We start from the raw sequence: 12520 nt of genomic DNA on the forward strand, positions 1-12520 counted from the left end.
AGACACACTTTTTAAAAAAATCTTGTCTTCATATTGCTATCATTTTATCCTTATCCTCTGCCATGATGTGACCTGTTTTCAGTTTCTGAACAAATCCTGAGGCTATGAATATCAGGCAAGAATATCTGGATTTYGCAGAGCTAGGTAAATGGTTGGAACAAATGATTCTATGAAGTCAGAGAGGAAGAAAACCAAGTGGAGAACAAAATCTGCCTCCTTATAACTGCATGATTGCATTTACATTTTTTTACTCACAGTTAAAGTACATTTTATAGACAGTCAGTTTTTGGTGCTGCAAGTCTCAGTGCTCCTCCTGTTTCCTTTCAGAAGTGATTCCGCAGCCTAATAGATCTTATTCCCATAAAGCATTTCTTCATATCATGAGAGCATTTAGGACGACCCTTTGGCATATATAGCTCAGTGGCTTACTTCAGAGAAGTTTTGACTATTCTGTGTTATATAGCTGGCTCTCAGAGGAAGGAAAGCTGTAGTCTTTGTTGCCCAAGTTGTTAAGACACTGGGCTCTGCAGTTGCCTCTGCTGCATTTCTAAACAAGGTTCCGGTGTGGAGCTACACTAATAATGGGGATCTTTATTTTTCATAGTGGGAAGAGCATCTCACCCATCATGAACACCATCATAACTGTTCTGAACGGTGGTTGAACGGCTCTTCTGGTTAGTGAGAAAAAGCCATGGGACTGCTACTGCATAAAGAGATGACTCCAGCAAGCTACAAACCCAAGGCCACAGTGAGTATCCTTTAGGGAATTACATACTCCTGTGCAAACAATTACAAATAACCTTATCACACTGWGTGAAAAGAGTACCTAAGCCCCACAAACAACAAAATCAAGTATGTTTGTCAATTCCATGCCTGAAAATTATTTTGTTATATCAAACCCCACATATTTCCTTAAAAATGGTGAACCATTTTACTGTCAGGTAAATAAAATACTGTACTTTATTGTACAGTACTTGTCATAGTACTGTACGATTCAGCTAAATAAAGGAAACAGGAAAGGTTTCCATTGTGTTTTGCTGAAGTGTCAGAAGAGAAAAGTGGGAACAAAGCCAAACTCCAGACATACAGATGAGATGATGTACCTCCAAACACCCATGCAAAGCAGCAAAGATGCATCTCCTTGGGGCCAAGATTAAATACACTACCTTCTGCATCTTTTGTAGGCAATTTTGAAGAAGTTAATCAAAGGCAATATATCCTATAAAAAGATGGTGCATTAGTACACAGTATGGCAATTATTATTCCTGCAAATTGATACCATGWTATTAGATTTTAATAAAACCATATGTCAGGTATCCTCTTCTTACCTCTCACTTACACTGGCTTTCTTTCTATAACGCAAAGGCACTAAATTTTCCCAAATTAATTTTAAAAATTGGAAGAGAGAGAGGAATATCTTTTTTATTTCTATTTATTTTCACTGTAGTTCAGACATCAGAACTCACTGTCACTCATCTGAGACAATCTGAGAAACGAGTCTGCTCAAAACTGGCCTGCTTTTACTCTTTGCAAAGAGGTAAAATCTTACTTGCTTTACCTCACTAATTGTGAATTTTGCCAATGTTAGAGCCTAAAAWGTTTCACACACCTCATGTCTCAACTAGTATATTCACACATCTTATATTCTCACATTTTCCTCATTAAATTATTTTATCAGTAATCTAGAATAGATGGAATAGTGCCAGAGGTCTAAAAGGTGAGGCAGGGAACAAAAAGACTCCTCAGATCTTTCCATTTTGATATTTTAAGTTTAACATACTYTGTTTAACTGCTGGACTTCCGACAAAAGCTCATAAGCAAAGAATGGGTCCCTCAGCCTTTCAAACTTGATTATCCAGCTCAATAGCATGTTCATGAATGAGCCTTAGAAAGGGAAAGCCTGAAACACCTGTTTTGGCTGAAGACATCTTGCTATGTACATCACATGATGTATTGGGATATGTTTGTGTTGTTTTCAGTAATATTATTCTTTCCGGTATTCCTCTAGCTGAAAGCAAGAATGACAAGCCTAAAATTTCAAATGCTTCTGTTAATTTTGTGGCCCATGTTTTCACCTGGCTGACCTTAGCAGAAAACAAGRCACTCAAGAGTTTGTTTGCAGATTTGCTCATCAAATTGCATGTCTGGTATAACACAACTGATTGGACTCTAGTTGGTACAAGTAACTACTTGGATTACAGTTTCTCTGCCAAAGGATGCCTGATCCCGTCACTCGGCTTGAGGGGTGGTGGGACGGGGCAAGCAACAATTTAGAGTCTTAGAGATGGCAAGTATTGTGTAGTATCTTTGAATATGTGTCAGACATTTGTCATGTTCTGAATCAGAAAGGGGATCAAAAAGAGTATTAGGCTGAAATGTTATGTATCACTATTTCTTTATTGGAGATTGAGATAGGACCACCTCATGGGGTTGCTAGGCCAACAGGTTTGGGATTCTTGTAAATGGAGGTCACAGAAATGCCTTGGCAGATTCAAGGTTTGCAAATCTTCCTTTTCTTTAAAGAGAACACTGATCAACTCTACTGATTTTAGTGTTGCTCTTTGCCAGTCCCATTGTAAACAAGAATGAAAAGCAGACATTTACACAAGCAACAGTTCTTGTGATGATAGCTGCAGTATTTTGTCAGAGTTCAGGTACATAAAAAGAAGTCAAATGACTGGAACTGAAACATGGCAAGAAATAAAAACATCATACATTTTCAAACGYAATAAAAAGAGCAAAAATTACAACACAGATTCTGCAGGGACAATAAATGATGAAGCTACAACAGAAAGACTCAGCAAAAAAATGAAACAATAGCTGAAAAACAAAATGCATTTTGTAACTGCRTATATTGGGGAAAGGGTGGGTGGTGGGGAGGGGATATGCTGGCACCATCAGAAAACTTCTTTATGGTAAGCCTGTGGAAGACCTGTCTCAACCCACAGTGTCAGCAGCAGTAGTTATGGAGTGAAGAAAGAGTGGTAACAACTGGGTGGGACAAGACAACAGGAACTTGCAGTCTTTAAAGTACTCTCAAGGATAAAAAAGTCAAAACAGCAAACCCTTTAAAACTGCCTCATGTGCAGAAAAGTAACAATGGCTTTTACAAAGGTTTCAAAGGAGATTTGAGAACGCTAAGCAAATAATCTCAACATTTCACTGAGGAAATTGGTAGTAACTCTTCCCAGGAATAGAATTAGCAGGTACAAAGCRTGGAAGATCAACACAATCTTTACAGAGATCAAGTATCAGAAATCTGCCAGAATTCTCTGATTATACTTTAATAAGCATGTGGACAGAGAAGATGCATTTATTATAATCTGCTTTCATTTCCAAAACACATTTGACAGGGCTTACTGTAAGACACTTTTGTAGAAGCAAGCTAAAATGGACAAGAGAAAAGGTCCTCATATGGCTACATGACTAGAAAACAAAGTGTTAGAATGTTTACTTAGCTTGCATGACTGGGAAGTCATGGTGAAGCCCTGCTTGGGGTCATGCTGTTCACCATTATCTTTAAAGAGATAGATAACCTGCATAAGGGTTTTCAACGTTTGTTAATAATACCAAGGTGTGCATGGCAATACAGATGCCAGCTGACTGTACAAATGCAGAAGGGTCTTCTCACTAAATGGTCAAGGGAGAAAATRGAAGATCAAGCTTGGTACAGGTAAATCTAAAATTAGAGCAAGGAGGGAAATCACAGCGGTCTAAATCTTAAGAGATATTTTTCTGTGGTTAATGTAGCTCATGTCATTTCCCAGAGGTAGCGTCACCATAATTTCCAACCACTGTGTGTGGTGAAAACATCTGTGAGAATGATAAGTATCAATCCTGAAATGGCAGTCTTAAGTCAAGCAAAATTACCTTCTGGATAAATGGGAATGACACTTCTTGAAAACAAGCCAGAGGCCTGTAGATGCAAGTCGAGGAAGAACTTGAATTGCTTTAGAAAATCATGAAGAGCAAGTGTTTTCCAGGATATTATGTATCAGAGTAGCAATCTAATCACCATATCCACTCAGTCCCCTGGAAAACAGTACATTCTATGATTTCACAAGTAATCGGGTGTTTTCATTCCTAACCATGTGATTTCTGCTAAATACTATTAGAATGTTTCATAATGAACTGTATTATTTACTCTTATGTTTCTCTAATGGAAACTAAATACACTTCCTCTTTGCTACTAAATGCGCACACAAAAATCTGACTCACACACATCCATAGCACAGGCTGCCAAAACCCTGACTAGACAAATCCTCCTAACACCATATCTTGATGTTCCAGAGAAGCGTAAGGACCGAAAGGACCACTAGAGAATCACAGAGATGCTGCAGATGCCAGTGCTTTCAGGTGATGTAACAGCAATTTACTCTTTCCAGGGAGAAGGAAGTCTGCTGATAGGGTGAAGGGAGCCTTCCAGCTTTTATTTCCCTGGACACTTCAGGAAAGTCTTCATRTGACATGTGCTGAAGAACCAGGGGATGCTTTCTAGAAGAGATCTGTGAGACACGTTSATGCCTGAAATTTGCAGTGGAGAAGTAGTTTATCCCCTGACAGTCACACTAGGGTGAATTTAAATAAGTTTAAAAACAGAAGGAAAGAGTGGATGCCCGTGGTAAGCATATAGAAAATTGTAATGGCCAGTTTTTTTCTTTGATTTCTTTATTTATTCCAGCTTTTAGTCACATCTGCCTGTCCCCTTGTAAAGGATGCCTCATGGAGGGAAGTCTGCCACCCTGCATCTCAGACTCTTCAGAGAGTTTGACAGATTTCACAAAGAACAGTTATGACCAAAAAGCTGCTTCCTAAAGTCTACCCTGACAACATAGCCAAGACAGAAGAAGGAAATCTTGCACCCTATAAAACCAACATCTCAACATGAAACAGCACTTCTTCCCTGCACTAGTCTTCCCTGAGAACCCTGGGTCTTCTCCCAGCAGTCACACTGCCCAAGCACTACCAGCAAGATAYAAGTCCCAAAACCCTCTATGGACTCTGCACTAATGGGAAGATGGCTTCAGAAATACAGTCATTGAGAGGGAATTGGTAATCTTTTTCTTCAATCTGACTAGGTGCCTCCAAAAACCTTGCTAGTTCCTTCTCCTCAAGACCACAATGGCAGGAGCAAAACCATATTTATGGCCATACACACATGTGTACACACTGGATGAAGGCTGCATACCGACGCTGAAGGGCAAGCCTGGGTGTTTCGGATCCAGAGCTCAAAATAAATGGCTCAGGATCACAGAATCACAGAACAGGTCAGGTTAGAACAGACCACTGGAGGGGTCACCTGGCCCTATATCCCTGCTCAAAGAAGGGTCTTTCTAGAGCACATGGCACAGGATTATATCCAGACAGTTCCTGAATATCTTCAGTGTGGGAGACTCCACAACATCTCTGGGCAATCTGTTCCAGGGCTTGGTCACCCACACTTGACAAAGATGTTGTCAAGTACACTCAGAGAGCCAGGCACTCTGAATTCTCAGGGAAGCAGGACCAAGAGAGCACATAACCAGCATGGTTTGTAGAAAACAGCCTCCTGTCCATTGCTTCGACATTTTTACTTTTTACAGTTTTATTTCCATAAAATGCACATTTACAGCAAGCTTAGTTCTCTCTCTCTTATAGGTAATAGAAACATGAAGCTGAAGTAATAGGCGTTAGAGAAATTCAGAGCAGACTTCACACCATCTGAAATCCCTTGTGCAGTTCTTTGTTCTTTACTTTGGACCTTTTTCCTCATTGCAGATTGCATTTCAATTTTTAGAAGGTTGACAAGTAACCCATATTTTTAATATGGGTCTGTGGCAACATTTATTTTGTTAAAATACAGTATGTGCCATACACATTTGGCAACAAATTGACAGTATCTAAATTAATTCCAAAAATAATACTTACACCTTTCCACATTGTCAACAAAGAGATCACTATCAACATCCCCAACCTCAGTTAATTACTCAGCCCACTCCTGACCTTAATTTTGGTCTAAAACTAACCTCTTCCAGGAAACATTTGWGTGAATACAAAGCTTTGTACCACAAAGAGGCACCAAAATAATTCTGTGGTGAAGCAAAGCATAAAGAMATTATGAGACCAATTTCTCCAATCCATGTTTCAAAAAGAGCATCAAATGACTTTTAAGAAAAGCAGTGGGCCTGCATTCAGCCTTCTCACGCATTTATACAATTGCAATAAAGTCCTCTTCAGTGCTTTACAGGTTAATGTTTACCTTGTTGGGCTATTTCTGTGACACCAGTGGAGTYTGCAATGGCCTCATTTTCATCATTTTGATCATAGATTGTGTTTCCTTCCCTTATTGCCCAATTTTTTGAATCCTGCTGAATCCTTGCATGGCCCAATGCTCTCTGCCAGGTTAACTCAGCCACGGAGGGATTTTGTTGTGTACAGTTAAGTCCTACATCCTGCCTAATTACATGCTGTCTACCACATTCCTGTAGGAATATGTTTTACCTTTTTCCTGGAAAGCACTGTTCCCAGCAGCAGTGACTTCCTTGTCAGGTGAACATAGAATCAATATTCTGCTTCTTGTTAGAAAGATTCAATACAAATTAGCAGATCATTAGAGACCATTGGCAGAACAGTTCAATGAAAATTAACTAATTCATGTCCTGCTCTACATAGACATTGTTGCCAGTGATTTCTAAAACTCTACAACTCTAGAAAATATTCTGCAATGTGTAATCCTTCATCCTCTCTGAAAACTGGATCTCTTAATACATAGATCCTGTCTGTGTGAGTCCTCATCTGTGTTATTCTTCATTACCTTTGGCCTCTCAGACATCAGACCAGGTAGAAAGGTGTCYGTCACCATCGTGAAAAGCATATTAGCATTACTTGGATATAAGTGACATTGTAGAGATCTGATGTTATCTGACCTGATAATTCCAGCCCGTGCCTCCAAGATAAACTTGTGTAAAACAGTTTGGTCATCAAGAAGGGATGATTAAAGACACTGCCTAATTCTATCTGCCTCACGCCCATCATACCAGTCCCATTTCTTACACTTTATTAATGAGTGCACCATTGGAAAATCCATTATCAGTGTTCTTATTATGCAAAGGTCACAGACTGCATTAGCATTTGCAACACAGCAGGTTTTTTCTAGAGGCTCTGCAAGTCAGTCACTTGCCAGACAAGCTACCATACAAAGAACCCATCATCTTTCTCACGTTCACTCCTGTTCAGACYCAAAGCAGAACCTATGAGAAGTTAAGAAATTAATGAGCATCAAGAAGACAGTATTACCCTAATTGTTCACATCTCTCCAGTGACACCCATTTTCTACAAAACATCTGTCTACAGAGATCCCAAAAGTAGCACTACAGAGATCCCAAAAGTAGCACAGCTGAAAGCATCTACCTGTCAGAGTGTTTCAACAAATTTCTACATTTGTTTCCAGGATGTGACTTTGTGCCAGCCACCAAGTTCTCAAACAAATGTCAGCACTGTTCCCAAAGCAGCAGAAACTCTACTCAGAAGACAAATGTGGAAGGAAAACAAAACAGGTATTTTTTCATAGTTAACAATCTTCACAGAACTCTGAGGTCAAAGGATTATGACATTCAGATCTTGATAATGAACATGACATTTTCACAGTTACATTATCTTCTCTAAATGTCAGAACACAGTACCCCAGTCGAAAGACATCAGTGCATTCACGGAGGATCTGGTCTTTCGTTCCTTCACATTAGTTTTGTACCAGTTTGACTTCATTTACATTAACAGAATTGTAAATTAAAAAAAAAATGTTTAAAAGACGAATAGAGCACAAGGATGGAAACAATTATGATAKCTGAAATTCCATGGTAAACATTTCCCTAAGAAAGATACCTTGGACTTTGTAACAGTTGTAAAGTCGATTATATTTGAGGAAGAAATCAACTCAGCCATTCTCTAATATTTCAGACATTACAATGTCTGTGGCTGTTCTCAGATGTAAACCAAAACTGACACTTTCTCTGGTGTCTGGTGCTTCCATAAATGACCCTGAAAATCTGAACTAGACTTGCAGAGGAACAGTTATAACTAGTAAGCAGAAAATGAGAAGAACAAACAAAAAACAAACAAACAAACAAACAAACAAAAAAATCCCCAAAATATTGAATTAACACCCACACCCTCCAGAGCAATCAATTCAGAAACTTTAGCCTTTTTGCTCAGAATACTTGGTTGAAAATATCAGACAGCTGTGGGCACATGGACAGTTAAAGGAACTATACTGCTAAGACTRTCTGTCATTATACTTTCTGGTACACGTGCAAAACCTCTTAGTGAAGCTAACACTCCTTATCTCTATTTATCTTTAGCACATCATGCTTTTAGATTCAGAACCTGTAGTACAACAACGAGGAATAAAAACAGAGCACTTAAATTTTAGATCTTTCCTTTTTCCCCCACACACTGCCATGAAAATGTTCATACACTCATAATGATATTTTAAAGTACCTTTTAAAAAGTATAAGTAAATAAATAAATAAAYGCAWAATTTGGACAAACTTGTGTCTGCAAACTTGAGTGAARAAACAAATTTGTGTAATTTAGCAGTATCTTGTGTTGTTGTTGYTGTGCCAATCCTGTATTCCTATATTCYGTCAGCTTGTATGCCCAAAAGGTGCCTCTGCCTTTAAATCTGAACCGGAAGAAGGGACAGGGGCGGTATGGGCAGTTTAAAAGCYGGGGCTACCACGCAGCCATGGGCTTTTGGACCTCGGCTCGGCGCTGCAGGAGTCCTTGYTYGYTGTGTACAGTGKAGTTTCATGTTGCCGTTTAGCTAGCTCGTGTTARTTAGCTTSGGCAAGCAGTTTTCCRAGGACTCCCACCCCCTCAGYRGCTGCKGTGATTTTCCTTCTGGAGCAATTTGKAGGCCGGCAGGGACAAGCGGCRCCGCTCCRTCTCATCCCGGACTCCRAAAGAAGCCAAGCCRGCAACAGRAAAACACAGCRAGCCCTCTCTTACATCCACAGTGAGGAAAGGACAATAATCTGGTTTWTCCACCATTGCCAGAGTGGTCACATGAACTTCTTTTTCTTTTATTTCTTTCTCCCGGGGACAGGAGCTGCCATCATTTCTCCACACAACATGTCCAAGCAATTTGTGTGGTAAGAGGGAGGCGCCTGCTCCTGAGTTTTAAATATCTAACAGTTACTTTTTATCTGTGTCCTGTGGGCAATGTGTTTTGTTTATAAACTACTTTTTTTTTTTCTATTCACTTTTGCCCAAATATCTATTTCATATTGGTGGGAAAAAATTATCAAAATTTTCACTTCAGAAGAAGCATTTACTCTGCAACATATTTTCTCTGAAAATATTGTCTCAAACTGAGACATGACCCCACGGTATGCAGCGTTGCAGCTTCCAAAGCGTGCTAACAAGCAAGATCTTGCCCTGGAAACCAGCCCTACTGCTAGGAGGATTTTCCCATCTAGCCAGCACGTGACCGCTTGCAGGTGGGTGAGATGCAGCAAGAGAGAGAGTGTTTACAAGCAAAATGTCTTGAAGAAATGCTTTCTCTAAGGTGCTTCCACAGACTTCTGCATGGTGCCTTCCAAACCATGCAAAGAAGCAAGATCTTGACCTGGAAAGAAGAACTTTTGCTAGGAGGCTTTTCCCGTCTAGCTAACGCGTTCTGGTTGCAGGCAGGCAAGATGCAGCAAGAGACAAAGTTTACAAGCAAAACCTCTGCAGAAATTCTTTCTCTAAGCTGCCCCCATGGTCTGCTGCCCCCATGGTCTGCGGCTTTCAAAATGTGCAAACAAGCAAAATCTCACCCTGGAAAGCAGCACTTTTGCTACAAGACTTTTCCCGTCTAGCCAGCACATGCCCAATTGCACGCGGATGAGATGCAGCTAGAGAGAGAATTTACAAGCAAAATCTCTTGGAAAAATGCTTTCACTAAGATGCCCCCATGGTCTGCTGCGTGACGCCTTCCAAAGCGGGCAAACAAGCGAGATCTCGCCCTGGAAAGCAGCACTTTTGCTAGGAGCATTTCCCCGTCTAGCCAGTGCATGCCYGCTTGCAGGGGGGCGAGATGCAGTAAGAGAGAGCAAAATCTGCCTGAAAAATGCTTCCTCCAAGGTGCCCCGTGGTATGCTGCTTTGCGACCTACAAGGCATGCAAACGAGTGAGATCTCGTCCTGGAAAGCAGCACTTTTGCTAGGAGGCTTTTCCTGTCTMTCCAGCRCATGCCCGCTTGCAGGCAGGCGAGATGCAACAAGTGAGAGAGTTTACAACAAAATCCCTGGGAAGAATATTTTCTCTAAGGTGTCCCCACAGTGTTCTGTATTGCAGCGTCCAAAGCGTGCAAAGAAGCAAGATCTCACCCTGGAAAGCAGCACTTTTGCTAGGACACCACTCCCGTCTAGCCAGCACATGCCCACTTGCAGATGGCTGAGATGCAGCAAGTGAGAGAGAATAAATGCAAAACATTAGCAGAAATGCTTTCTCTAAGGTGCCCCCACAGTCTTCTGTGTGGCACCTTCCAGAGCATGCAAACAAGCGAGATCTCACCATGGAAAGCAGCACTTTTTGCTAGGACACTGTTCCCTTCCATCCAGTGCGTGCCCGCTTGCAAGCAGGTGAGATGCAGCAAGAGAGAGAGTTTACAAGCAAAATCTGCCAGAGAAATGCTTTCTCTAAGGTGCCCCCACAGTCTGCTGCCTTGTGCCTTCCAAAGCACGCACAGAAGCGAGATCTCGCCCTGGAAAGCAGCACTTTTGCTAAGAGTCTTTCCCCTTCTTCCCAACGTGTGACCGCTTGCAGGCTGGTGAGATGAAGCAAGAGAGAGTGTTTACAAGTAAAATCTCTCGAAGAAATGCTTTCACTAAAGCACCCCCAGTGTCTGCTGCATTGCGCCTTCCAAAGAATGTATACAAGATCTCGCACTGGAATTTCACGATTTTAACCGGGATTTCCTGATTGAGCGCCATCTCTCGTTTTTCACTGGTATTTCGCAATTTTCACCAGAATTTCCTGATTTTCTCTGGGATTTCCTGATTTTGAGCRCAATCTCCAAATTTTCARTCGAGTTCCTTGATTTTCATTGGGTTTTCTTGATTTTGAGCACAATCTCCCAGTTTTCATCAGTATTTTCGATTGTCACCAGAATTTCCTTATTTTGAGCGCAATCTTTTGGTTTTCACCAAGATTTCCTGATTTTGAGCATGACATTTCGGTTTGCACCCAAATTCCGTGATTTTCACTGGGATTTCCTGATTTTGAGCACCATGTCCCTGTTTTCACACGAATTTCACAATTTTCAGTGGGATTTCCTGATCTTGACCCGAATCTTTACTTTTTCACTGGGATTTACTGRTTTTGAGTGYCATCTCCCAGTTTTCACTAGAATTTCGTGATTTTTGCCAGGATTTCCTGATGTTGAGCAACATGTCTCGGTTTTCACCRTAATTTCACRATTTGMACAGGGATTTCCTGATTCTGTGGGMCATTTCCAGGTTTTCACYAGAATTTCACTATTTTCACYRGGTTTTCCTGATTTTGAGTGCCATYTCCCAGTTTTCRTCAAAATTTCATAATTYTCACMYKGATTTCCTGATTTTKAGCWCCAGTCTCCTGGTTTTCACCGGAATTCTGTGTTTTTCAAGGGATTTCCTGATTTTGAGAGCAATCTCCCGGTATTGACCAGAATTTCGCAATTTTACCTGGCATTTCCTGATTTTTAGCACACTCTCCCAGTTTTCAATTTAATTTTGTGATTTTCACCAGGGATTTCCTGATTTTAAGCCCCATCTCCCGGTTTTCACCGGAATTCTAAGATTTTCACCAGGATTTCCTGATTTKGAGCRCRATCTCCTGGTTTTCACCGGAATTTCCTGACTTTCACTGGGATTTCCTCATTTTGAGTGCAATCTCTTGGTTTTCACTGGAATTTCTTGCTTTTGACGAGGATTTCCTGATTTTCAGTGCAATCACCCGGTTTTAATGGGAATTTCGCAATTTTCACAGGGATTTCCTGATTTTGAGCGTTACCTCCTGGTTTTCACCAGWATTTCATGATTTTCAGTGCAATCTCCCGGTTTTTACCAGAATTTCGCTATTTTTTCCTGTGATTTTCTGATTTTGAGCCAATCTCCTGGTTGTCACAGGAATTTTGTGATTTTCACTAGAATTTCCTGATTATGAGCCCAATCTCTCGGTTTTCACTGGAACTTGCTGCTTTTCAGCGGAATTTCCTGGTTTTGAGTGCAATCTCCTGATTATCACCAGAATTTCCTGATTTTCACCAGAATTTCCTGATTTTGAGCCCAATCTGACCATTTTCACTGGATTTTCGAGATTTTCACCGGGATTTTCTCATTTTGATCCAAATCTCCACTTTTTCACCAGGATTTCCGGATTTTGAGTGCAATGTCCTGGTGTTCACCAGAATTTTACGATTTTCATTGAGGTTTCCTGATTTTGAGGGCAATCTCCYGGTTTTCATYRGAATTTCCTGATTTTCTGCAGGATTTCCTTATTTTGAGTGCAATCTCCA

Source organism: Malurus melanocephalus, unplaced genomic scaffold (assembly GCF_030028575.1).
Source record: "Malurus melanocephalus ecotype Western Australia unplaced genomic scaffold, MMel_1.1 scaffold_93, whole genome shotgun sequence".
NCBI lineage: Eukaryota > Metazoa > Chordata > Aves > Passeriformes > Maluridae > Malurus > Malurus melanocephalus.